This window comes from Brachyhypopomus gauderio, chromosome 9 (genome assembly GCF_052324685.1).
Source record: "Brachyhypopomus gauderio isolate BG-103 chromosome 9, BGAUD_0.2, whole genome shotgun sequence".
Classification (NCBI taxonomy): domain Eukaryota; kingdom Metazoa; phylum Chordata; class Actinopteri; order Gymnotiformes; family Hypopomidae; genus Brachyhypopomus; species Brachyhypopomus gauderio.
This window is the reverse complement of record NC_135219.1, coordinates 13,365,627-13,392,197: the sequence shown is the minus strand read 5'-3', so window position 1 is coordinate 13,392,197 and position 26,571 is coordinate 13,365,627. Positions and strand designations below refer to the sequence as shown.

Here is a 26,571-nt window from a genome sequence, read left to right as displayed (position 1 = left end):
GAGTATTATAGAAGTATGAAGGGTTAGTATAAAGGAGGAGCAGTATTCTTTTGGTCTGGTTACAAGAGGCTCTGTGTGATGCCAGAGCACTTGGTGTGGATGACATGAACTTGAACTGAGCACTGAGGGTCCTGATCTCATCCTGCCTTAGGCATCACCCATGGCTGCAGTGAGGAGCCCTTCTGCAGGGGGACACGTGAGAGGCCTGTGGGAACACGTGAGAGGCTTGTGGGGACACGTGAGAGGCCTGTGGTGGAGATCATTTCCTCAGGCTCAAACATGGCACAGAAGAAATATTTTTCCAAAATGGGGTAAGTGTACATCTAAGAGAAATAAATGTGATGTCCATGTATAATACTGGGAAGTCATCTACAGTATCCTGAGACAAATTTCCTCCTTATTAGAGCTCAGGTACACCTGGAGTTCAGGTACACCTGGACACACACTTTTCCTCCTGATGATCTTTCCCCTTTGTTCTGTAATCTAAATTCCCTCACTGTGTTTCCTGAGGCTGACAGTATCTGAGAAATGTATCTAATGCTCCTCCTGATAATCCTCATCCTCATAATCCTCCTGATAATCCTCCTCATGAGAATCCTCATCCTGATCTAATCCTCATCCTGATCTAATCCTCCTCCTGATAATCATCTTCCTCTTAATCCTTCTCAAAATCCTCCTCTTGATATAATCCACTTCCTGATCTAATCCTCCTCCTGATAATCATCCTCCTCTTAATCCTTCTCAAAATCCTCCTCTTGATATAATCCACTTCCTGATAATCCTCCTCCTCATAATCCTCTTCCTGATTTAGTCCTCCCCCTGATCTAATCCTCCTCCTCATAATCCTCTTCCTGATTTAGTCCTCCCCCTGATCTAATCCTCCTCCTCATAATCCTCCTTCTCAAAATCCTCCTCCTGATCTAATCCTCCTCATGGTAGTTCAAAACCTAATTAGGGGAGCTCTTAACAGAATAACATTTCCCTTTTCATTTGCAGGACAGGGTGAAAAACTACACCTGATCCATAGGCCTTGCTGACAAATCACAGATATTAAATACAATTTTAAAGAATGTGGCACTGAACCTTGGAGCCACAGAGACGGGGGGCTCTGAGGTCCACACTGCTGTCTGGGACGCAGGAACGTGGGAAGATGGGAGAGGAGGGAAAATAGGGACCTTCTCCTGATTTAATACCAAAGGGAAGTGAACTTCATGGCACTGAAAGACTGAACTGAGATGGCTGAAAGAAAAATGACAGGATAGGTGGTTTCCAAATAGCCTGCAGTCAACAGTGCATGTAAATAACTTCCCCACAGTGAAGTGAGGGAAGTGTAGGGGGACAGTGAGGGGGACAGTGAGGTGAGACAGTGAGGTGAGACAGTGAGGTGAGACAGTGAGTTTAGTCACTGAGGTGGACCACCGATATTGGTCATTTAGTTGGGCTCTAAACCTTTCGAGAGCTGAGAGCTCCAGAGAGCTGTTGTACACACGCCCAGCGGGCCGAAAGCCTGGACCCATCTGAAGCTCAGCTCTGGGGCACTGAGAACAGCCCGTCCATGCGCCCGAGATCTTATGAGCACCATCAGGCCAGCACAGCTAACCCAGAAAAACAAGATATTACTGTGGAGTTGCATCACAATCTGTGCCAGCGCTTACCAAATGTAAACACGGGAAATGGATTTATCAAGCGCGCAAAAATCTTACGCCTCACTTCTCATATAGCACAGGCTGAAAGGCCGTATGAACGGGTCAAACATGAACCACAGCTCAAACAGGCCTAGACTATAGCTCAAACATGTCTGGACCACAGCTCAAACATGCCTGGACCACATGCCTGGACCACAACTCAAGCATGTCTGGACCACAGCTCAACATGTGTCTGTGAACTACATAAAAATTAATTTAACACAACCTTTTTTTCTACAGTTGGCATGGATCTGATTTGATGTATAAACGCCCATGAAGAAGCGGAGTACCACATAAGTGAGTCTCTGCCTGATTTCAATTATGTGAATTAAAGAGTATCCGCCTGATTTCAATTATGTGAATTAAAGAGTCTCAGCCTGATTTCAATTATGTGAATTAACGAGTCTCCACCTGTTTTCAGTTTTGTGAATTAACGAGTCTCTGTCTGATTTCAATTATGTGAACTAACGAGTCCCTGTCTGATTTCAATTATGTGAATTAACGAGTCTCTGCCTGATTTCAATTATGTGAATTAACGAGTCTCTGCCTGATTTCAATTATGTGAATTAATTCAAAAAGACAGAATGAAACTCGCTGATTTTTTTTTCCTGTGTTGAGCCACATTGAGTCGTGACGGTCCGTCTTCTGTGAGGACCCCATGTGCTCTTCAACCGTGGAGTCCCGTGGTGAGGGTCTGAAGTGGGATCTGAAGCGGGGTGTTCAGATGACTGACGCTTTGTGGGCGAGTTTCAGCAGGAGTTGTTCTTACCACCCGCATCCCAGAAGGAAGGAAGGGGTTCATCCCTGCCAAACCTCGCTCAGCAGCCCCGCACGCAGGCGCAGTGCTGGACCGTTTGCCGGATGATGAAGAGATATGAGCGGTATAAATAACTGCGTAATTACACACGCCTGCGCCGCACGCTCGGAACTGCGATTTCGAAATACTTGAGGACATGTGGCACATTTTGTTAAAAGCTCTCTTGCACGACGTGCGGTGGGATTGGTCTGGGAGATTGAAACGTTAAGAGATGACGGATGAATGCAAGGGGTTTTTTTCCGTTCTGACGATCTGGCTTATTTCTGAAAAACATTTCTCAGGAACTTATATACTCCCACAGTGTGTGAGCGGCAGTCCGAGACGAACGCGCTGCATCTGTCGAATCCCTTCACTTAATTACACATCTCTCACTCTTTTAATATCTCACTCTTGTTCTCTCACTCCATCAATCTCTCACTCTTTGGGGCTGAAGAAGATTTTACCCTCCGTCAAAATTATGATTTTTTATTATGTTAGCACCTTCATTTCTTCCTTTTTACTTTTCTGTAACAAACACAATTTCTATTCTGAGCAAATCCAGCCGTGGTGTAAAACCATCAGGAAGCACCATCACCTGGGGCGATAGTCCTTACGTTGTAATGTGTAGTGAGCTGTCAAGGACACTTGACTGACAAACACTTGACTTAAAATACTGCATCTGCTATTTTAAAGACACTAAATGTGGTCAGACTGTCAGTCAAGTCGTTGTGATGCTGAAATTTATCAAGGTGCTAACGTTGTCTCTTGTCCACAGCATTATTCAGACTGATAAAAGTTTCATGGGAAGTGATACAGGAAAGTTAGTGAGATCATTTGAGGTGGTATTCAGAAGCTAAATGTATCACGGAGCAGGAAGACCCCCGGGGCGAGCTGCCCTGTCATCACCCTGTCTCCCCCTACTGCTGCTACCATGGGAACGGAGCGTGGCTCGTCAGGTGCACCTGCTCCCGCTTTACACCTCCAACGCCCTCGCAATGGCGTCTTTCTCTGTCTGCTTCATTATCTACCTGTCTCACTCTCTGTCTATCTCATTCTCTGTCTGTATCTCTGTCTATCTCTTTCTCTCTGTCTGTCTCTGTCAGTCTGTCTCTCCCTCTGATGCTTTCTCTCTTTCTCTCTCTCTGTCTTTCCCTCTCTCTGTATATCTGTCTCTCTCTGACTTTTTCTCTCTGTCAGTCTGTCTCTCCCTCTCATGCTTTCTGCCCCCCTCTGTCTCTCTGTTTTTCTCTGTCTGTCTCTTTCTCTCTGTCTGTCTCTGTTTGTCTGTCTGTCTCTCTGTTTGCTTTCTGTCTCTTTTTCTCTCTCTCTCTCTCTCTCTCTCCCTCCCTCACTTTTACCTCCCTGTTTCTTCTGCTACAGTTGTTTTGTGTTCCTCAAACATTTGTCTTCCAATGAGGCTAACATGAATGATCATGAACATGCTAGTGAGAGATAATGCAGAACAGCCGATAATGCTAACAACATTACAAATTTAACCTAAAAGGTCTAAATGAACAAAGCTTGTGTGGATCAGGTGTTCTGTGATCCCCCTAGACTGACTCCCCCCACCAGCCCAGCGCTGTCCTGTTATTATCCTTCATTTCACCCCCTCCTTCTTCTTCATAATTAATATAAGTCTTCTTAATAAATACTCTAAAACTCTCTGTGGCTCTTTAATAAGGGTCACAGCTTCAGGCATTCTACAGAGACAATTACCTCACATTTAATGGGCCGACTGAAACTTTTATGAAGGGAAACTGAATAGTGCATTTGAGCAATGGGGTGACAGCTCTCTCACTTCTCTGAGGGGTCAGAGCTCTCTCACTCAATCAATCAATCAAATTTTATTTATATAGCGCTTTTTACAGTTGTTGTCACAAAGCAGCTTTACAAGTGTCCCAGTCCAAGCCCCCAGTGAGCAATCCAAGGGCGACAGTGGCAAGGAAAATCTCCCTAAGGGCATGATGAAGAAACCTTGAGAGGAACCAAGACTCAGGGGGGGAACCCATCCTCCTCTGGCCGATGCCAGTTTCACTCCTCTGTCTCTGAGGCATAGCCCAGACATGACAGCCCTCTCACTCCTCTGAGGGGTTGTAGCTCTCTCACTTTTCTCTGGGGGGTGACTGCTCTCTCACTCCTCTGAGGGGTGACAGTTTTCTCACTCCTGAGGTGTGACAGCTCTCTCACTCCTATGAGGGGTGACTGTTCTCTCACTCCTATGAGGGGTGACAGCTTTCTCACTCCTGAGGTGTGACAGCTCTCTCACTCCTCTGAGGGGAGGAAGCTCTCTCACTCCTCTGAGGGGTGTGTTACATCACATGACCATATTACATTGTTACTGGGGTGAGATTTCCCCTGTTGGCCGGTGTTCCCTGTCTCATTACCCATGGTGACAGGTTAAATGGATCTCTTGATGGCACTGGCTGTTTTTTTTAAATCAAAATAAAATATCAGGATCAGTAGGAGAATTCATGTGATCTTCCAAAAAGATGGGATGGGATCCCACTCCCCCTGACAGAAGAGAGCAAATCCCTATCAGAAAATAATCCAGATTCACCTACTTTGGAATCTTCGACTCCATACAAATATAACCTCATATAATCCCACTTGATATAATCCCATTTGATATAATCCCTGCTCTTTCAGAGCAGGACACTGTCTGCAGGTATTACAGAGCAGGATGCTCTAGTCCAGGCGTACTCAACTAAATTTGTCCGCGGTCCAATTTTGGCAGATACCTGTGACCTGAGGTCCGGTGCGGCGGGGGTGGCGAACGTAAGTTGTTGAGCGGGATGGCGAACGTAACACTCGTGACGGAGTGTTTTTCCAATAGCCCTGAAATATATGCTACGGTTTTGTTTTGGTCCGTATCCAGTTAATCAGGAATGAGATTGGGTCCGGACAGGACTGCGTTCGGGTCCGGATCCGGACCGTGGTCCGCGAGTTGAGTACCCCTGCTCTAGTCTGTACAATCCACATTTGTGTTAAATCAAAGCACAGAAATACAACAGATCTGATAGTCATGGTGGCTTTGCCTACTCACTATAAAGTGTATTTTATGGTCTAACAGGTCACATGAAAAAAATCATTATACAAAGACAAAAATATATGATATAAAAAATGATATAATGTACTTTTGAAGAAGGTCGTATCAGAGTCTGAACACACACAGATGCAGGGCTTTTTGTGGGGAAGCGCTCTAATTCACACTGTCCTCACAAACGGCAGTGATGCTACATGACCACGCAGGGCAGACGCGGATCGTTTGTGTCCAGCAGGTGTGGAGATCGGGGCGAGTGCTCTGTAATCAGCACACTGGGAAACAGGATTTGGCCTGTGACAAATTGGAGCCACATGGTGTTTAATGGGCATTCATCTCAGAGGGCGGCGCCGGCTCTGAGCAAGGCCTGTTGGGCCTCCACCCGGGCGAGCTAATCAGTGTCATCTTCTCACACCCCCCACCCCCTCTATCACTTCTGCCACTGCAGCTCGGGCCCACGAGCCAGACTGAAGGGGGAGTATCATGTGCGTCAGGGGGTGAGGATCCGATCCGTTCTGGCCCATCACTGCTCAGAATCAACACTTTTCTTCACATGTCTCCCAGCCTACAGACCAGGATGTACTGGAGTTGTTCCCAAGTGGTGAATCCTTTTCCTAAACACTGAATCCTTTTGCTAAAGGTTGAATCCTTTTCTCAAGAGATTTGTCATTTTCCCAAGTGGTTAAGGCAGTTGACTTAAGTGAAATTCTGGTCAAGGACACCCCATGATCAAAGGGCGGAGCTTTGATATGGCTCCGCCCTAATGTAAGAATGGCCAGCGCAGCGTCTGTATCGCCCCTGTTGTTCACACTGTTGTTCACCAGATCCTCATCTTGAAGAGTTTTCCCGAGGTCATGAAGTTCACTGCTTTAGCCGTGTGGGTCCTCCCACACCTCCTCCCACTCCTCCTCTCTTACCTCCTCTGCATAAAAACAAGACCAGACTCTGCATGATAGCACTGTGAGTCAAGACTACGCCACCCGTGCCAATCTCAGGCTATTATACAAGGCAAAGGACCTGGCAGTGTGCAGCTCTGTGAGTCAGTGTGTAAAAGACATCCGTCTGTTCAGTTTCCACTGCTTTGCTCTCTAATATGCCCCCTTCCCAATTTCTTCTTTTTTACATAGTGCTCTTTTACAGCAGGGCTGTAGGAGCGGCCAGGCGCTTCACTGACATCCTGACAGATCCGTGCCGGAGCTCTGCAGCTGGAAATGAGAGCTTTATGGCAGTGTAATTGACAGGCCAAGGCATCCCAGCGGCAACACTGCCATATCCTGTAGGAGACGAGTGCTCCTTTTTATAGGGTCCCTCCGGAAACATGCTAAATGACAGTGAGGCTGGAGGAAGCACGGAAACATTACACATGGCCATTTATTAAACAGGAGTGGCACCGTGCCTATTTATTAACACCCAATCAGGAGTGGCACCACACCCATTTAATAACACCCAATCAGGAGTGGCACCACGCCCATTTATTAACACCCAATCAGGAGTGGCACCACGCCTATTTATTAACACCCAATCAGGAGTGGCACCGTGCCTATTTATTAACACCCAATCAGGAGTGGCACCCCGCCCATTTATTAACACCCAATCAGGAATGGCACCACGCCCATTTATTAACACCCAATCAGGAGTGGCACCGTGCCTATTTATTAACACCCAATCAGGAGTGGCACCACGACTATTTATTAACACCCAATCAGGAGTGGCACCACGCCTATTTATTAACACCCAATCAGGAGTGGCACCACGCCCATTTATTAACACCCAATCAGGAGTGGCACCACGCCCATTTATTAACACCCAATCAGGAGTGGCACCACACCCATTTAATAACACCCAATCAGGAGTGGCACCACGCCCATTTATTAACACCCAATCAGGAGTGGCACCACACCCATTTATTAACACCCAATCAGAAATGGCACTGTGCTCCTTTAATTAACACCAATTCAGGAGTGGCACCACACCCATATATTACAATAACACCCAATCAGGAATGGCACCACGCCCATATATTAACACCCAATCAGGAATGGCACCACGCCCATATATTAACACCCAATCAGGAATGGCACCACACCCATTTATTAACACCAAATCAGGAATTGCACCATGCCTCTTTAATTAGCACCCATTCAGGAGTGGCACCACGACCATAAATTAACACCCAATCAGGATGGACATCACGCCACACAGACACAAATTCCAATATTTCAGTCTTTCAAAACTCGAAAACGATGGGTGTGTGAATACAGAATATCCAACTGGACAGTTTCAATCAGTGTCGGACAAGATGCAGTTCTTTTTTTGGAATAAATATTTGCGATTGCCATAAGGTTCCTCGTTAAATTGCACTAAGGTTGTGAGCTAAAAGCAGGACTCTGCGCATGGACAGTTCAGGACAGTTCAGGACCTTCACCAGCTCGTTACTGATCAGAACAACAACCCTCAGTCTCAGTCTCATAGCCTATCACCACTTCCTGTATTTCAGTACAGTAATAAAGGACCACACATTGTATCCCAGTATGTCTTCATAAACCTGATTTATGATGAAATGTCCTGAAATTAGCACAAAGCAAAATGGCACTCAGTAAAAAGAGTATTAGACAGTCATGCGTCCATTGTGCTGTGGTGTCAGCAACTAATTATGTCTCCAATCTCTTAATAAAAAATAAAATAAAATAAAATATTGAGTTCATTCAACATTTACTACTCATGCAGTCATGGTGCAGTGGTCTTATGGTGGTCATACAGTGGTCATACAGTGGTCATACTGCGGTCATACTGTGATATAGCAGACAGGTGCTGCTCGGGTGGGGCTACAGGTGTGGCGCTCTAAGCGTGGGAGTGTGACCTCGCGTTCTCTGAACAGGAAACAGGTGTGACTGCTGAAAATGTCACAGATAGACATGTCTTATTAAAGATTGTCACATCAGTGTCACAGCAGAGCATCATATTAAAGTGTCACATCAGAGTGTCATATTAAGAGTGTAACTAGTGTCACATTAGAGTGTCACATGAGAGTGTCCTATTAGAAAGTGTCACTAGTGTCACATCAGAGTATCTCACATTTGAGTGTGTCACATCAGAGTTTCCCATTAGAGAGTGTCACTAGAGTGTCACATCAGAGTATCTCACCTTTGAGTGTGTCACATCAGAGTGTGTCACATCAGTGGTTCATATGAACAGAATAAGTCAGTTTTGCCTAGAGTTGTTCAACCTTGTACAAACAGGGGTTAATTAAAGAAATCCTAAGGAATAGCCTGCATCACGTCTGGTGTCAGGAGTCCTCGTGTAAACACAGCAAAAACAAGAACACAGAGAGACACAGAACTTATGTGTCTGTCACATGGTATCACAAGGTCAAAGGTCATGGTGACTCCAAGAGACAAAACAACATTAGTCAGCATGACTTTTACCAACAATTCTCTGCTTTTCTCAGCTATAATGAATAGCACATGACACACTGACAACCACTGACACACACAGACATACTGACACACACTGACACACTAACAACCACTGACACTCACAGACATACTGACACACTGACATGCACTGACACACTAACAACCACTGACACACACAGACATACTGACACACTGACACAATGACAACCACTGACAGACATACTGACACATGCTGACACGCTGACACACTGGCAGTGACACACTGCTGCAGGGGTGCTGTAGGGGTTCTGTGTTCTGAGCAGACGTAGGCCGCTGGCACGCACAGTGCTGCAAACTCCTCAAACAGCCTCAAGCCCATGCACCCTCTTTAAAGACAACCGGCACATTTTCATATGTGGTACACGGATGCACAGTGAAACACCCTCCTTTAACATGCTAGATTTTGATTTTTAACTGAACGCCACTCACTGCCACTAACCCTGGAGGGAAGGCGAGGTGTGTAAACCTTCAGGGTCAACAGCGGCACCTCGACACATTCCGCTGCGTGTCGCCCTGTACCTTCAACCGCCACTCGGCAGGAGACGATCATGCTCTGAGGATAATAACAATGTCTCCAGACACCTCCTAATGCAAGAGCATTAAAGCACATGGCCAAAGTGACCCACTTCAGACCAGCCCGGTGGCCAGACTTTATATCAGCAGTGCTCAAAGAGAGAGAGAGAGAGAGAGAGAGAGAGAGAGAGAGAGAGAGAGAGAGAGAGAGAGAGAGAGAGAAAGAGAGAAAGGGGGAATGAGTGTCAGCCAGAGACAGACAGAAAGAGAGACAGTGAAACAATGGGAGTCAGACAGAGATAGAGAGATAAAGAGAGAGAGAGAGAGAGAGAGAGAGAGAGAGGAAGCCCTCAATAATTCTAATAATCTATTACACGTTTGATTCATTGGTCAGGGTAATACGGAGGTAAGGTTTATCCGGAGGTCAAGTTACTACCTCTGCCAACAAAAGCACTTTGCTGTATCAGGGGTTTTAGGACAGGAGACAGGACAAGGGCCTCTCTTTGCGACACGGCTGTGGGAAGAGCTTATAAAGCAGTCACTGTCCCCAGAATGGCAATAACCGCCCAATCACAGCTCAGCACGCTGGTCAAGCGCCAACCTTCCCAGGGATCATAATCACAGTGTTATGTTTTATCACATGAGTAGCTGAATCAGTCAGTCGGTGTCCCAATAAGACCACAGTTATAGGGCAATCCAAAGGCAATTAGCCTGAGTACAGTAATTCTTTATTTGAGCATGGCCTTCTACGCAAACTGATTAGTTTAACAGCCACTCATTTAACAGGACTTTTAAGAGCGTTTGGACAGTGCTTCCTGGAACCCTGGTCTTCTACGTCTGCTTGAGGTGCCAAATATTACTGCAGAGCTGTCACTATCCCTGAATGACCTACACTACTGTGCAACAAGACATTCCTATACTAGAGAGAGAGTATGTGTGTGTGTGGGTGTGTGGGTGTGTGTGTGTGTGTTCCAGGTCACTAACTCAGCTACGCCTTTAACAAGTCTCCCTCCTGTACACATTCCATGTTAATGTACAGGTCTGAACCGCGCTTAAGAGATTTAGTCAAAGATGGTGGCTTCTGTAACACCCCCCCCCACCCCCCCACTGCCAGGAGTCTGCACTAATGCACAACATAAATCTACATAAAGCAACATAACCCTCCCCCACCACCTCTACCCCAACTCCATATACATGTAAGCCTGACTGATGTCTTGCTGTCATTTCCAAGTTCTGTTCCAAGGGCTCTGAAGGGGTTAATGTGCTAGTTGAAATAATTCTAATAACATCTTTCCACAGAGCAGCTGCAACAATATTTGAGATGTGAGCGAGGGGGTCGCAGACAACAATACAATAACTCTGTCTTCTTATCTAAATCTGTCTGGAAACAACCTCAAGCACATGGAAGGCCACTCGTCCCACATGGCCTTGGACCTCCGAGACACTGCTGGCCTAGGGAGCTGGAAAGGAACAGGCTGTTAACCGAAACTGTGGAGAAAAGCTCCAACGGGCCACAGTGAAGGTCTTCCTCTGCTGATGCTGTGTCTAATGCCGACAGCCAGAGCACTGATTCACCACCTGCCCTCTGCATCAGAGTTTGAGGCACGGCTGGAGTTTATTAAACTCCCAGAATGAGTATGTGTGGCAGAATATTGCATGCTGGGAAACACGGCAAAGGCAGCAGGATGGTAGAGGCAGAGGCCTCAGAGCTGTCTGATCACTCATGCTTGGAGGGAAGAAGCACGAGGAGAAGATTGAGATCTTCTCAGAGTCTCACTCTCTTAAAGCAAATATGTGCATGTTCATAGGCAGGGTGGCCATGAACGGAGTGAGTGCTTACCAACACCTGGGTTTCTGACGATAACAGGCTAATACAGGTTACCGTAAAGAACAAAAGATTGGCATTGCACTTATTTTTGGGGGAAGATTGTATAGTGTAAATTCATGTGTTCATTTAGATTTGAATAGTGTTTAGTTCTCTCTTATTTGCTGGTTTTGTTCTATAATTAAAGAGTTTCATATCTAACTGCATTAATCATGAGTTTCACATCTCCTTGCATTAATCCTAACCCTAATCCTAACCCTAACCCTAACCTGTGCCTTTGGCTGGGGTCATTCTCAGCAGCTCGTGTTCTCTCAGTCTAACATTTCCTGGCTCTAATCTCTAAACGTTTCCTGGCTGTGAGCAGGCGCCTGCCTCTAATCTCTCACTCAGGCTTTGAGTGAACACAAGCTGGGCCCCTCGGGCCTGGAAACTGGGTTCCACTAGAAGAAAGTTGCTCGGATTCCTGTTCTGTTCTCACAACAACATGCTCACCATGAACCTGTCCCATCTATCCCCACAAGCAGAGAATACCCATGGTATCACATTTGCTTTTCCCCTTCACGTGTCCTTCATGTGTCCTTCATACATCCTTCACATGTCCTTCATGCGTCCTTCACATGTCCTTCACATGTCCTTCATGCGTCCTTCACATGTCCTTCATGCATCCTTCACATGTCCTTCATGCATCCTTCACGTGTCCTTCATGCATCCTTCATGCGTCCTTCACGTGTCCTTCACACACACTTTACAACATGTTGAATTGTAATTGACAGTGCTTGACAGTGGAGTTTGTTTGAGGAGGGGGCAGAGCTCTCATTCAGGTCTTACTGAGCCTTATAAACAGTAACACACCCCACACCACACCACACACCACACCACACACCCGTCATTCCTCTTAATAAGAACCTCAGGGATAATTGTTTTTCCATATGATGCGGCTTCTACTGCTGTTTGTTTCCATCGTGCATTCTCCACTGCCGCTGTATTCCTGTCTCGGTCTGTTTTTTTTTTTTTTATAGACCCCTGGAATTGCGTATGATGATTGTGGACTGCTGGGATCAAACCAGGCCGGCTTTGAAGTGCCTGGTCTGATTTGGGAAGTGTCTGATTAACATGGTCGTCGATGGCTCTGCACTAACAGCCCATGTTGGAGTCTTTTCTGTCAGGGACTGACTGGCTGGTGATGTGGACCAAAAGGCCTTGTGCTAACTAATCAAACCTGGACCACAGAAACACACACAACACAGAAACACACACACACACACACACACACACACACACACACACACACACACAAACACACACACACACACACACACACACACACACACTCTGCTCAAACCTGACCCTCAAAATACATACACACATACACACACCGCTCAAACCTGACCAACAATAATGCGCACACACACATGCACACACACACATGCACACACCACTCAAACCTGACCCACGATCACACAAACACACCTCTCAAACATGACCCACAAAAACACATATACACACACCACTCAAACCTGACCCACAGAAGTCAAGGAGCTGTAACTGCCTGTGGAGCAGGTTAAAATCACACCACTGACACACGTCACACATGTATTACACATGTCACACATGTACTTAGCTGTTTTAATATCACACCACTGACACAAGTCACTTAGCTGTTTTACGCTTTCACACAGTCCATCATTTTTGAGTTTGAGTGAGTCTCCAGTGTCTGCAGACACTTCATCGATTACAGACGCAGCTGCGTTTGCAGAGGCCTTAATATCCATTCTCTCGTCCAGCTGCTCAAGGCCAGCGGAACCATGACAGGGCCAGTCCAGCAAAATCATGAGAAGGAAAAGCTGTTACATAACACCCTGGAATCCTCCCTAGTGGGTGTTTTCTACAACGGGAACCTCCTTTAAGAGGGAGGGACTAAGTAACACTGGGTCATACTGCTAAGCTATAAGTGTTTGTGTGTGTGTGTTTGTGTGTGTGTGTGTGTGTGTGTGTGTGTGTGTGTGTGTGTGTGTGTGAGAGAGAGAGAGAGAGCGAGAGTGTCCAGAGAAGTGTGCTTAAGTGTTTTGACAGCTCTTACATAACTGCAGCAGCTGTTGTGCTGTCTTACTGGAGCAGAGGGGCGCATACAGTCTACAGGGAATCAGTGTGTGTGTGTCTGTGTGTGTGTGTGCGTGCGCACGCATCATCTGCACCTCGGTGTGTATGTGTGCATGCATCACATGGACTGTGTGAACTTGAGTGACCATGAATGTAATGTGTATAGAGACCCTCTTCCCACTCTACATGGGTGTTGTTATGTGCAAACACACATCTGTTTGTATACTCATTCCTGAAGAAACTAATCAGGGCTGCCTGTGGTGCTCTGAAGGAGGAGGCAGCTGACATCACTGCTTCCATTAATGGGTGAAGCTGCTCCATGAGAAGGTGGAGACTCCGCACACTGACTGATTACATATCCACCAGAGACCCCGTCCAGCATTTGTGGAGTCCCGGTCTGTACTGTTCTGATGTGGGGACCTACTATGTGGGGACCTGCTCTGTGTGGACCAATTCTGTAGGGACCTGCTCTATGGGGACCTGCTCTGTAGGGACCTGCTCTGTGGGGACCTGCTCTGTAGGGACCTGCTCTGTAGGGACCGTCTCGACTGCACCAAACACAGAGAGTTTGAACTCAAAATAGAAGGGATCAACTAAACATTCCTCAAACATCCCTGATAATCTCACTTTGGCCGAGCAGAGCTCAAGCCCATTTTAACCCAGTTTAGCACTCTGTGTGCTTAATTGTGGTGTTTCCGGTCTGGTGCAGAGGGGCCACTTACACACACACATAGAGGGGACACACACACACACACACACACACACAGGAACTATGCACACAGAGGGACCTTGTACACACACAGAGGGGCCACATATAGACACGAAGGGGCCACATACACAAACAGAGGTACCATGCACACACTTAGAGGATCCACACACACAGAGGGGCCACACACACACACACATACACAGAGGGACCATGCACACACTCAGAGGATCCACACACACATATAGAGGGGCCACACACACACACACACACACACACACACACACACACATACACAGAGGGACCATGCATACACTCAGAGGATCCACACACACAGAGAGGGGCCACACACACACATACAGAGGGACCACGCACACACTCAGAGGGGCCTCACACACACACACACACACACACACACACACACACACACACACCATACACACACAGAGGGACTATGCACACACACACACAGAGGGACCATGCACACACTCAGAGGGGCCACACACACACACACACACACACACACACACACACACACACACAGAGGGGCCACACACACACACACACACACACACACACACATAGGGGCCACACACACACACACACACACACACACACACACACACACACACACACAGAGGGGCCACACACACACACACACACACACACACACACACACACACACACACACACACACACATATAGAGGGACCATGCACACACTCAGAGGGGCCACACACACACACACACACACACACAGAGGGGCCACACACACACACACACACACACACACACACACACACACACACACACACACACACACACACACATAGAGGGACCATGCACACACTCAGAGGGGCCACACACACACACACACACACACACACACACACAGAGGGGCCAGCAGCCCCTGGGCCTGCAGCTGCCCTGCTGAAAGAGGTTCCAGTGTTCATATAAACTGATAATGGGACGTGTGCGCAGCAGGAATGGAAACATCCCAGAAATCCCAGGAACCTTACGAGGGTTCCACATTCCTCACTGCTGGAGGGCCAGACATGCACGCCCACATCTGCTCACCAAGATGTGTGTGTGTGTGTGTGTGTGTGTGTGTGTGTGTGTGTGTACATGTAAGTGTGTGAGCCTGTGTGTGTGTGTGTACGTGTATGTGTGAGCCTGTGTGTGTGTACATGTAAGTGTGTAAGCTTGTGTGTGCGTGTGTGTGTACGTGTATGTGTGTGAGCCTGTGTGTGTACATGTCTGTGTGTGAGCTTGTGTGTGTGTGTACATGTATGTGTGTGAGCTTTTGTGTGTGTGTACTTGTATGTGTATGACCCTGTGTGTGTGTGTGCATGTATGTGTGTGAGCTTGTGTGTGTGTGTGTGTGTGTGTGTGTATATGTATGTGTGTAAGCTTGTGTGTGCATATGGTGTACATACGTGTATGTGTTTTTATCTATATGTGTGTCTGTGAGTATATATGTATGTGCATGTTTGTTTGTGTGTGTATGTGCATGTGTGTTTTGTGTGTGTATGAATGTGCATGTGTGTTTGTGTGTGTATGTGCATGTGTGTGTGAAAGTGAATGTGTGTTTGCTTTTCATGAGTACTGTGTGTAGACTTTCTGCACTGATGGCTTTGCTTATATATCAGGATATATGTCCTATGAAAATTGTTCTTGGCATTATTTGCTGTAGGGGCAGCCCCAGTGAGGGCAGGACCCCATGTGTTAGCTGTTTATCCAAATCATTCTCCTTACGTTCTCTGAGGTTCCTCATGTATTGAGTGCATAGATACAATCAGCTGCCCTGAAAATGATTTATTCATCAGCCTCTAAAAACACCCCTTCATCCAGAATGCTGTTTTCTCATGTGTGTCAGCACAGACGTGAGGCCTGTCGCATCAGCCCGGCCCAGACAGAACCGCTGCCCCACAAATCTCCATCTCCCCATCTCTCCCAACAACTCTCCATCTCTTCTGAGGTGACTCGTCTTGCATGCAGCCTGGCCGGTCTTGGCCGTTTCCACGGGTGATAAACGGTCACGGAAACCAAATAAAGATCCGGTTACTGGCAGCCGCCAAACAGCTTCCTGCGCCGTCTTTGTTTGGCATGTGTGTTTGGGATACTGCAGACAGACGAGCACCAGACCTCCCCACCCACCCCCCCCCCCCTCTCTGTCTCTCTCTCTCTCTCATTCTCTCTTTCTGTCTCTCTCTCCCTTTCTCATTCTCTCCCTCTCACTGTCTCTCTCTCACGGTCTATAATCTCACTCCTGTTTACTCTCTGGGATTGAGGGGACTGTATGTCTGGCCTCTGATTCAGCTTTAAATACAACACGATCCCACGTCAGTATTTAAGGGGCTGACTAAAATTCAATTCATCACCTCCTCATGCATTTGAAAGCAGGTGCAAGCCTATAACACACTGTACAGAAATGTGTGTGTTGTTCACCATCATGTGATGTGACAGAACTGGAATTTCAAGAAGCATTATTGCTCTAATGGCTGTGCATGCTGTGTACTGTGTCTGTGTCATGTGAAAGTGGGAGATTCTGAGCGATTCCCATGTCAGTTGGCTATTAATGACTCCTTTACCATGATCTACATCTCTGGGACCATCTGACAGGCCTCACATAGCTTGAACGTAAGAAGACTGAGTGACAGGGATGGGAACGAATGTCTGTGCATAGCCAGCGTTGTGGAGGAATGATGTCACTGGGGTGCTCTCAAGACCAGGAATATGGTGGTTCCTCATCCAGAGAGGAAGCGCAGTGTCATGATGTGGCCAGGCTGGTGTACACTGTGTGTGTGTGTGTGTGTGTGTGTGTGTGTGTGTGTGTGTGTGTGTGTGTGTGTGTGTGTGTGTGTGTGTATGTGTGTGTATGTGTGTGTGTGTGTGTGTGTGTGTGTATGTGTGTGTATGTGTGTGTGTATGTGTGTGTATGTGTGTGTGTGTGTGTGTGTGTGTGTGTGTGTGTGTGTGTGTGTGTGTGTGTGTGTGTATGTGTGTGTTTGTGTGTGTGGTCAGAGCGGATGGCACCAGTGAGAAGTACCATGCTAGCGGTGGTTTCCTGTTTCCTCCTCTCTGTTCCCCCACTCACTTACACCCTCCATCTCTCTCTCACCGTGCATACCAATCTTCACCTCAGCTCCTCTCCCCTCCTCCTCCTCCTCTGCTCCTGTCCTGCCTCCTTCCCTCCATCTTGGCTCAGTCTTTGTTCCAGCTGCCCTTGTGCCAATGACTCCTCACACCGCGACAAAAATATTCAGCCCCTGCTCCACCCTGACCCCCCTACTCCACCCTACTCCACCCTGCCCACCCTACAAGCTCCTACTCCCCCCTACTCCTCCCTACTCCTCCCTACTCCTCCCTACTCCTCCCTACTCCTCCCTGCTCCACCCTGCTCCACCCTGCTCCACCCTGCTACCCCAGTAGCAGGCATGTACTGAAGGCAACCGAGTGCTCCTCTTCCTCCTTCCTCTTTACGTTTGGAGCTATGTGGAGGTGAGAAGCCATTCCAGCTCATCCTCTATGTGCATGTGTGAACGCTGCTGTCTCCCACTGCAGGGTGCTAGCACGAGTCTCTCTCCTGCCTCCTTCTGGAAGGTGAGAAATCATTAAAAAAGTTGTGGAGAGAAAAAAAAAACGGAATTATTGCCGTCAAGCTGCAGGAGTGGGATCCAGTGGTAACAGTCTCTCGCTCTGACAGAGTTACGACAGCACTGTGAGAAGAGGGAGTCATGTGGTCCCAGAGTGTTCGAGGTTTACAACACAGGCCACCGGCCTGGTGAGAAAGCCCCGCCCAGATTCAAGGTCATCCTCAGTGATTGGCTGCAGAGGTTCTGGAGGTAAGATTGTGATAGGTGAGGAGCAGACGGCAACCCAGCCATGCTAAGACGGTGAGGTGGAGCTGAGTGGGAACCCAAAAAAGGAGCAGTGTGAGAGTGTGTGAGTCTGTGTGAGAGTGTGTGAGTGTGTGAGTCTGTGTGAGAGTGTGTGAGTGTGTGTGAGAGTGTGTGAGTGTGTTTGAGTCTTTGTGAGAGTGTGTGAGATTGTCTGAGGTTGTGTGAGAGTGTGGGAGAGTAAAATAAACAATAGTGGCTTGTGGTGTAAGGCTACATTCAGTCAGCTATCAGACGTGCGGCGTATGCACAGCAAGGGAGCGTTCAGGGTGCGTCATCAAACATGTATTTCAAGTTATACTTTGTTTCTGGGTTTCTGACAGGTGACTACATGTGTGATTTTGCAGTTGAATGAATTTCATGTCTTAAGTAGGATTAGCTGAACATGAAACTTGGAACCTGGAACACTGTAGTGAGCAGGTAGTTCACTCTATGCTGTAGTGAGCAGGTAGTTGACTCTACACTGTAGTGAGCTGGTAGTTGACTCTACACTGTAGTGAGCTGGTAGTTGACTCTACGCTGTAGTGAGCAGGTAGTTGACTCTACACTGTAGTGAGCAGGTAGTTGACTCTACACTGTAGTGAGCAGGTAGTTGACTCTACACTGTAGTGAGCAGGTAGTTGACTCTACACTGTAGTGAGCAGGTAGTTGACTCTACACTGTAGTGAGCAGGTAGTTGACTCTACACTGTAGTGAGCTGGTAGTTCACTCTACACTGTAGTGAGCAGGTTTTCTGGGGTCTGGAGGCTGCCAGAAACACGAGTGGTCCAGAGCAGTGGAGACAGGAGGTCTCACCTGTTCAAGTGTTACGCCATGGAAAGAGCTTTCCATCCTCCTGGCTGCTCTTGGAAACTCTCACACCTCTGCATGGAATCGCTTGCAGTCCACCTCTCTGAGTCCAGCTCATCTTCCTCTGAGCGAGCGGCTGCCAGAGTGCGCAGAAACCCCTCCAACTTGAGCAGAAGCCAGACGACTCCCTCTATGACTCCACCTCATCAAGGGAAGAGGCTGTTTTTCATTCTTTCTTTTCATCTCTGTCTTTCTCTCTCTATCTCTCTTTCTCTCCCCCTCCCTCTCTCTGTGTAGTGCTCAGTGAGCTGAAGCTGGGACCAGTGTCATTGGGCCATCTGTGATAGAAGCCCTGGGCCTGTGGCAGTAAGCCACAAGCCTGCCTGCCTACTAGCTGAGCTCAGCCCGCACACTGGGTCTGCTCCATAAACACACACACACATACACACACACACACACACACACACACACACACACACGAACACGCACACACACGCACACACACGCACACATTCTGGGTCTGCTCCATAAACACACACACACACACACACGCACACACACATTCTGGGTCTGCTCCATAAACACACACACATGCACGCACACACTCTGGGTCTGCTCCATAAACACACACATACACACACACACACACTCTGGGTCTGCTCCATAAACCCACACACACACACACACACACACACACACACACACACACATTTTGGATTCGCTCCATAAACACACACACACACACACACTCTGGGTCTGCTCCATAAACGCACACACACACACTCAAACACAAATGTACGCTCACACACACACACACACACACACACACACACACACACACACACACACACACACACACACACACACACACACACACACACACACACACTTGACAGCACAGAACACAACACAATCACTGCACATACTGCACACAACGTCAGCAGTGCAACGCAGGCAAAAAGTGTATGGGCCTCTGGCCAGTCCACTGATAACTCCAGAACTCACTGCCACTCACTGAGTCACTGTAACCCATCACAAACCTGCACAGAACGATCACATGAACCCAGGATGTCTCTCCTGCACCCAGCAGCACTGTCCCTGCCTGGAGGGGGATGAGCGCACTCGGGTGCTTCGGCCCACTTCCCTGTCCTGCCCGCTGGCACAGATCTGGGCTCGACAGAAGGAGCAAAGGACTGAGCCCAGCAGACACGGCCTCTGACGGAGAGAGGGACGGGGACCAGGGCTGTCCAGGCAGTCAAACGCCTCCACACACCTCCACATGCCTCAACACGCCTCAACACACTTCCACACGCCTCAACACGCCTTAACACACCTCCACACGCCTCAACACGGCTCAACACGCCTCAACACACTTCCACACGCCTCAACACACTTCCACACGCCTCAACACGCCTTAACACACCTCCACACACCTCAACAGACCTCCGCACGCCTCAACACGGCTCAACACAATTCCACACGCCTCAACATGGCTCAACAAGCTTCAACACACTTCTACACGCCTTAACACACCTCCACACGCCTCAACACGGCTCAACACGCCTTAACACACCTCCACACGCCTCAACACGGCTCAACACGCCTCAACACACTTCCCCACGCCTCCACACACCTCCACACGCCTCAACACGCCTCCATACATCTCCACATGCCTCAACACGCATTAACATACCTCAACACACCTCCACACACTTCCACACACCTCAACACGCCTTAACACACACCTCAACACACCTCCAAATGCCTCAACACGCCTTAACACACCTCCACACGCCTTAACACACATCTCAACACACACCTCAACACACCTCCACATGCCTCAACACACCTCCCCACACCTCAACATGCCTCAACACACCGCCAGACACCTCCACATGCCTCAACACACCTCAACACACGCCTCCACACACCTCCCTGATATCTAAACCACAGCAGATCGGTGATTAATGCAATGTGGACATTATTGATCTGGTTAGGATTACCAGGTCAAGGTTATTGTTCAGTGCTAATAAGGTGGACTAGTGTCAGATATACCTCTGTCCATATTGGTGCTCTCTGTATCTTATGGCATGAGGTATGAGGGTTCTGATCTCAGATCTGAGAGCTCAAAGTCACTCAGCACAAGCTGTCATGGGAACAGCTGTCATGGGAACAGACAGAGTATTGAGAAACAGAGAAGGTTGATTTTAAAAAGATGTGTTAATTATCTCTTCCTCAGCCAATGATATGTTGATATGTTGATATACTGATATGTTCCTGCACATGGGCACGAGTTCTCCTGTCTCTCTCATCCCTGTCTCTCTCATTTCTCCTGTCTCTCTCATCCCTGTCTCTCTCATTTCTCCTGTCTCTCTCAACCCTGTCTCTTTCATTTCTCCTGTCTCTCTCATCCCTGTCTCTCCCATTTCTCCTGTCTCTCTCATCCCTGTCTCTCTCATTTCTCCTGTCTTTCTAATCCCTCCCGTCTCTCCCACCCCTCATGTCTCTCCTGTCTCCCTCATTTCTCCTGGGTCTATAACCCATGTCCAAATATTTATGGTTTCATAAGCACCCAGCATTAGATCTGCAACGATGAGAGAGTTTCAGCAGCATCACCTACTTCACCTGCTGTGTTCTGCATGGTGGGCTGTACGTACAACAACATGCTGTCAGGACTTCAGTGACAACAGTAGTGAGTAAGTGCTAGAGTCTGTTTACTGCTTTAAGTACTGCGCTGCAACATGGACTGTGTGTGGACCTGCTCACAGTTCTGTCCTGCTGTGTGTGTGTGTGTGTGTGTGTGTGTGTGTGTGTGTGTGTGTGTGTGTGTACATAGTAAGGCCTTGTGCTTTCAGCTTTACAGCTCACCGGGCACATCAAGACCTGCATGGGTGATCTCACTAATGGTCAGTCTGTACATCACCCCAGGTAGGAGGTCAGCATGCAGCATGAACCTGGTCCCACCTCAGGAACCTGGCCCTGACCCAGAGACCTGGCCCTGACACAGGGAACCCTGCTCAGACTCAGTGGCTCCGCCCAGCCTCAGTGGCTCCGCCCCACCTGACTGGGATCCTCTCCCCATCGCCCCACAGAAGGCTTCACCCAAACAGAGGAGACTGAGCAGCAAGACACTCAAAGATGAAAAGCCTGCAGCCCCTGCGTTTTAGAGATGTGGTGCACTTGACCTTTGAACCTTGTGGTCCAAGTCACAGTGCCAGAGCAGTGGCGGTGAATTTGTGAATGGAAAAGGAAAAGGAGTACACTGGTTCTCCCAGACACACAGGGTGGGGGAGGTGGGGGAGGTCACAGAACATTGAAACACTACTGATATCTGCACCAGGGGCTGGTCTCAAGGTCACTGGAATCTCAGAGCCAGGGCTGCCCCAAACTCATGAAAGATTACATCTGTGTGTGTGCGTCTGTGCACGTGAGGGTGTGTGTGTGTGTGTGTGTGTGTGTTGTCAGAGGGTGTACATGTGTGTGTGGGTGGGTGAGAGAGAGAGAAAAAACTGCACATATAAGCAGACAAGATAAGCTTCTAAGAAAAAAATATGCATCTTTGAACTGGTGGCCAGTATATATATATATATATATATATATATATATATATATATATATATATATACACATATGTGTGTGTGTGTGTGTGTGTGTGTGTGTGTGTACGCGTATAGGGAGTAGGGGTGTTTGTTGGCTGGCATTATCTAGACAGAGAGATAGAGACATGGTTCAGTGGCCAGAATATGAGGTGTTTTCCTCGGTCATCCTCCACAGGACCATCCTCTCATATAACCAGCTATTTCAGGCTGATGCTGGCTGGGGGTTACGGGTGGAGGGGGGGTGGCGTGGGGGGCTGGGTAGCGCAGCAGTATCTGCCCCTGTCCCACTGCAGGCGAGTTAACCAGTATACTGGGTACACAGCACAGCGAATCTAAAGTCTGACAGCTCCTCCAAAAAACCAGCTGTACCATCTCTTCACAGAAGAATGGCAAAAAAGAGACAGAAGAAAGAGAAAGCAAAGGAGAGGGAGAGAGAGGGAGAGAAAGAGAGAGAAAAAGAGAGGGAGAGAAGGGGAGAGAGAGAGGAAGAGAAGGATAGAGAGGGAGAGAAGGAGAGAGACAGACAGAGAGAAAGAGAGAGAGAGAGACAACGGTGGACTTAGTCGAGTCTCAGGCATGGGACGGCGGGGGTATAGCTGTGCAAGTGTGACGGTGAGCAGGGACACCGTCTACAACACACACACACACACACACACACACACACACACACACACACACACACACACACCTTCCCTTCACCTCTGCCGCTCCCTGAGAATTCTCATGCTAGCCTGTCAGCTCTCTGACACACACAGCACCTAGAGCAGCATGGCACGAAGAACCAGACAGGAGAGGGGAGGACACAGCAGAAAGGATAGAATAGAGGGATAAGGCAGACCTGCAGACAGACCTGCAGACAGACCTGCAGACAGACCTGGCTCCAGCAGTTCCTCTGTCACCCACTGCATTCCTCTGGGCTGCAAGTCCCCGTGTCCATTTCTAGGAGGTCACGAACACAAATGCCAAAACAGTGAAACTCCCATCGATCTGTAGACCCTCAGTGATAGAGTGTGCTAGGAGACCTACTGATGTAAGCTAGTCACCAGAGAAAATACCCAGTCGTGACGCATATCCAGGAACAAAAATAGCACCGGGGCCCCCAAAGGGATTATTCAACAGTCTACACGAAGAGGCTCTTTCAGCGCCCTGGGGCTGTGCTTGCTCTCTCACAAATGAAGTTTACGTTTTCCGATGCGAGACATGACCACAAATAGAAGGTCAGGAGTGAGGCAGGAGTAAGTGTGTGAAATGCACACCAGGCTGTCTTTGGTGTGTGTGTGTGTGTGTGTGTGTGTGTGTGTGTGTGTGTGTGTGTGTGTGTGTGTGTGTGTGTGTGTGTGTGTGTGTGCATGTGTGTCTTTGGTTTGCAGGATTGTGCCTTTGGTATGTGGGTCTGTTTGTAGGTCTAGGTTCCATGTGTGTGTGTTTTTGAGTGAGTCAGGGAGTGTTGTGTGGCTGTTTTTGTGTTTTGAGTAATTATTTGGTCTATGTGTGTGAGTGTCTGTGTGTGTGTGCGCGTGTGTGTTTGCACCTTATGTATTTATCCCTTTGGTGTGTGTTTGTCTGTATGTGCGTGTGTCTGTGCATGTGTGTGTGCGTGCGTGTGTGTGTGTGTGTGTGTGTGTGTGTGTGTGTGTGTGTGTGTGTGTGTGTGTGTGTGTGTGTGTGCGCGCACGTGCATGTGTGTTTAATGGCAGTGTGTTATCAGGCAGTGTTTTAACTGGGCTCTGACCTGACCACCATTGACCTGGGGATTCTCCATGGAGCCTTCCCCCATGCCCCCACCCCCGGCAGGGCTATTAATAGCTCACTGAGTTAATTCTTGCAAAATCCCTCCACAAATGAGTGTTGTTCTTTCTATTCCTGTCTGGCTGGGCAGTGATATGATAGCCGTGTGGATCTCCTTAGGTTTGTATGCGTCTTTGCGTCTCTGTGTATGTGTGTGGGAGGGAATTACTGCCACAAAAAATAATAAAGAAACAGGATGTGGTCAGTGACGTTGGGTTAGTGCAGCACTGCGACAGCTTGCATGCGCGGATCCTGAGAAAGGTGAAGAGTTCTAGCGGCGTTTCACTGCAGAGGACGTGAACGCACCTTTATGCTAATGCAGAGGACACGAACGCACCTATATGCTAACGCGCTGAACTGTGGTGTTGTGTCATGACTGACAGGACTGCAGCATTTCAGAGGGTCACCCTGACTCACTCTCGACAGCTGCACATCTGCCCTGCACAAGATGCACTGCCCCACAGATCACTGCAGACACACACGGGCAGACACATGCAGACAGACACTGCTATCTGCCCATCAGCTGCGCAGGCCTGCTTTGCAGTTACACAGGTGTTGACCTTCTCATACAAGCCAATCTGTGTTCCTAAACAAGTTCATCTTCCGTTGACCCCCATGAAAGAGCTCCGTAACCAACGTGGAATGATGCCAGCCAAGATGCTGTGATTCCCCACGGAATCTCCCACACCAGACCTGAGGGGTGGCAACCAGCAGACGGAGACCTGATCCTGTAGGACTCGGGTTCACTGCCTGAACAAGCTCTAGTGTAAACAACACCCTGAGGCAAAGGACGCTACAAACAAGCATGAGATCTGTGCGGAGGTTCCTCGTGTTATTATGGTATAGGCTTCGGAAAAGGGCGTTGGAAACATGACCTCTCTAAAAGAAGGGAAGCCATTTTAGCAGTGCATTATTGCTTTCTAAAGAAGACCATGGAGGAGGGCTGGAAAAAGAGTTTGAAAACAAGGATCAATACATATGTAAACACTGTTGAAGTTAGCATAAAGTCATTCACATTCACTGCAAGAGGAATAATCAGTACTGGTGAGCATACTGCATACAGTACTGCTTCCATGCTTTGATGGTTGTGTTTTTAACCTGAACCTGAGCATTTGTGTGTTTTTAACCTGAAACTGAGCATTTATGTGTTTTTAACCTGAAACCCAGCAATTGTGTGTTTTAGGCATTCCAAAAGAACAATTTTCACAGTATAAATCCACGCAGCAATTCAGAAAATGGAAAACTAAATGTAAGTGTTCTACACATCCATCTTCTATTATGTGACACTCCATAAAGGTTGCAAGTCTCATGGGGGATCCTTGCTGAGCAGTGAGCAGTGGTCCATGGGGTCTGTATGGAGAAGAGTAGCTGTGTGATTTGAACATTTGGTAGCCCCATCCATGTTATACCAACCGCATACAACCAATCCATCATACTCTACCAACCTAATACAACCAATCATACTCTACCAACCTAATACAACCAATCATACTCTACCAACCTAATACAACCAATCAAACTCTACCAACCTAATACAACCAATCAAACTCTACCAACCTAATACAACCAATCACACTCTACAAACCTAATACAACCAATCACACTCTACCAACCTAATACAACCAATCAAATTCTACCAACCTAATACAACCAATCACACTCTATAAACCTAATACAACCAATCACACTCTACCAACCTAATACAACCATACAATCAACTCTATCACACGCTGTCTGTAGTATATAAAATGGATATTTACTATGTTGGAGTAAAGACACAACACCGTCAACCATTCTGTATCAATAAAATACAACCAACAATAGTCTACCAACCATATTCTATGAACCATACTCTATCCACCACATTCTATCAACTGTATTCTATCAACCAAATACAACCAAACATACTCTTCCAACTATACCCTGCCTGTGTAACTATACTGAAACACAAGCAAAAGCCAAGAAACAATGCATGTACTGTACATAAAACTGAGTGTTCAGTACTTTGAAGCTAAGCAGCGGTCATTGTATTAATGTTTCTATGGGCTGTCGACTGTTTCTCCTGCAGCTGTATGTTTATACTCTGTGCACCAACAAGGAACTATGGACCTGTTTGCTTCCGCACTCAAACACAGAACATTAGAGCACCTGGACTGAGGCCCAGGCATTTAGACACACAGAGATTTAGACACACAGCATCTAACCATAACCCTAACCGTAATCCTAATCCTAACCCTAACCTTAATCCTAACCCTCCTGACTCCTGCTGCTCCTGTTGCCAACACTGTATATTGCCAACACACAATATTCTAGCTCCCATTCATCACCACAGCTATAGACCTCTTCTGGTTATGAGCTGTTTAATGGAAAGGGGTGT

At 47.7% G+C, this 26,571-nt stretch overlaps 1 protein-coding gene across 6 annotated transcripts in view; it reads right to left on the bottom strand.

The window, feature by feature from the left end:
• hivep2a (HIVEP zinc finger 2a) overlaps positions 1–26,571 on the bottom strand; it is a 78,256-nt gene that overhangs the window by 24,825 nt on the left and 26,860 nt on the right. The window contains exon 1 of one of the 6 annotated variants that reach the window (XM_077017319.1): positions 23,269–23,454. The exons of 4 other annotated variants lie outside the window; for them this stretch is intronic. The gene's annotated coding sequence lies outside the window, so the exon portion shown is untranslated. Of the gene's footprint in view, positions 1–23,268; positions 23,455–26,571 lie in introns of those variants that run through there. One more of the 6 variants, XM_077017318.1, reaches the window with a different exon arrangement.